This window comes from Petromyzon marinus, unplaced genomic scaffold (genome assembly GCF_048934315.1).
Source record: "Petromyzon marinus isolate PM22_M1 ecotype Great Lakes invasive population unplaced genomic scaffold, UKy_Petmar_22M1.pri1.0 PM_G_Scaffold_6, whole genome shotgun sequence".
In the NCBI taxonomy this organism is placed as follows: Eukaryota; Metazoa; Chordata; class Hyperoartia; order Petromyzontiformes; family Petromyzontidae; genus Petromyzon; species Petromyzon marinus.
In genome coordinates, this window is record NW_027423013.1 from 2,065,001 (window position 1) to 2,067,500 (window position 2,500).

The following is a 2,500-nucleotide window of genomic DNA, read 5'->3' on the forward strand; positions in this document are numbered from 1 at the left end:
CGGCACACCACTTCGTCCTCACATGAGGTTACCATTGTCCATACAATAGTGCAGGTGCGATGGAAATCTTTTCTCGTTTTGGTGCGTGCTACATTTTTACGGATAGACCCCGTGAAACGCTAGAAATTGGCGGGGATGTGTCTCTTGTGGCTCACGGGGCTGTTAGGGTGGCACAGAAATCCCTCGGAATGGGAAAACGGGTCATTTTCGTGTTGCCACATTGCATGCGAACGGCATGAAACTTCCAGAGGCATTTGCAGCAGGAATGCATGTGCAGTCAAAAAAGTGAATATTTTTCACGGATAGACCCCGTGAAACGCTAGAAATTGGCGGCGATGTCTCTCTTGTGGCTCACGGGGCTGTTAGGGTGGCACAGAAATCCCTCGGAATGGGAAAACGGGTCATTTTCGTGTCGCCACATTGCATGCGAACCGCATGAAACTTCCAGAGGCATTTGCAGCAGAAATGCATGTGCAGTCAAAAAATTGAATATTTTTCACGGATAGACCCCGTGAAACGCTAGAAATTGGCGGGGATGTGTCTCTTGTGGCTCACGGGGCTGTTAGGGTGGCACAGAAATCCCTCGGAATGGGAAAAAAACGGGTCATTTTCGTGTCGCCACATTGCATGCGAACCGCATGAAACTTCCAGAGGCATTTGCAGCAGGAATGCATGTGCACTCAAAAAATGTGATATTTTTCACGGAGAGACCCCGTGAAACGCTAGAAGTGGGCGGGGATGTCTCTCTTGTGGCTCACGGGGCTGTTAGGGTGGCACAGAAATCCCTCGGAATGGGAAAACGGGTCATTTTCGTGTCGCCACATTGCATACGAACCGCATGAAACTTCCAGAGGCATTTGCAGCAGGAATGCATGTGCACTCAAAAAAGTGAATATTTCTCACGGATAGACCCCGTGATACGCTAGAAATTGGCGGGGATGTCTCTCTTGTGGCTCACGGGGCTGTTAGGGTGGCACAGAAATCCCTCGGAATGGGAAAACGGGTCATTTTCGTGTCGCCACATTGCATGCGAACCGCATGCAACTTCCAGAGGCATTTGCAGCAGAAATGCATGTGCAGTCAAAAAAAAATTGATATTTTTCACGGATAGACCCCGTGAAACGCTAGAAATTGGCGGGGATGTGTCTCTTGTGGCTCACGGGGCTGTTCGGGTCGCACAGAAATCCCTGGGAATGGGAAAACGGGTCATTTTCGTGTTGCCACATTGCGTACGAACCGCATGAAACTTCCAGAGGCATTTGCAGCAGGAATGCATGTGCACTCAAAAACTTCTATATGTTTCACGGATAGACCCCGTGAAACGCTAGAAATTGGCGGGGATGTGTCTCTTGTGGCTCACGGGGCTGTTAGGGTGGCACAGAACTCCCTCGGAATGGGAAAAGGGGTCATTTTCGTGTTGCCACATTGCATAGGAACGCCATGAAACTTCCAGAGGCATTTGCAGCAGAAAGGCACGTGCACTCAAAAATTTTAATATTTTTCACGCATAGACCCCGTCAAACGCTAGAAGTTGGCGGGGATGTCTCTCTTGTGGCTCACGGGGCTGTTAGGGTCGCACAGAAATGCCTCGGAATGGGAAAACGGGTCATTTTTGTGTGGCCACATTGCATAGGAACGGCATGAAACTTCCAGAGGCATTTGCAGCAGGAATGCATGTGCACTCAAAAACGTCTATATTTTTCACGGATAGACCCCGTGAAACGCTATAAATTGGCGGGGATGTCTCTCTTGTGGCTCACGGGCGCTGTTAGTTAGGGTCGCACAGAAATCCCTCGGAATGGGAAAAGGGGTCATTTTCGTGTTGCCACATTGCGTACGAACGGCATGAAACTTCCAGAGGCATCTGCAGCAGAAATGCATGTGCACTCAAAAACGTCTATATTTTTCACGGATAGACCCCGTGAAACGCTAGAAATTGGCGGGGATGTGTCTCTTGTGGCTCACGGGGCTGTTAGGGTCGCACAGAAATCCCTCGGAATGGGAAAACGGGTCATTTTCGTGTTGCCACAATTGGCATACGAACGGCATGAAACTTCCAGAGGCATTTGCAGCAGAAATGCATGTGCACTCAAAAACGTGAATATTTTTTCACGGATAGACCCCGTCAAACGCTCGAATTTGGCGGGGATGTTTCTCTTGTGGGTCACGGGGCTGTTCGGCTCGCACAGAACTCCCTTGGTCCACCTGATTCGTGCATACAGGCAGCAACTAAAACTCTGTAAACCTGCTGTGAGGACATCTAAACAGTGGACCAGTGAGGCTGTGGAAGATTTGCGGGCGTGCTTAGACTGTACTGACTGGGATATGTTCACGACTGCTACCAATAGTCTGGATGAACTCACAGAGGCTGTGTACATCAGCTTCTGTGAGGACTGCTGTATCCCAACACGTACCAGGGTGAACTTTAACAACAACAAGCCCTGGTTCTCAGCAAAGCTCAAAAGGTTGAGGTTGGAGAAGGAGGAAGCGTTTAGGAGTG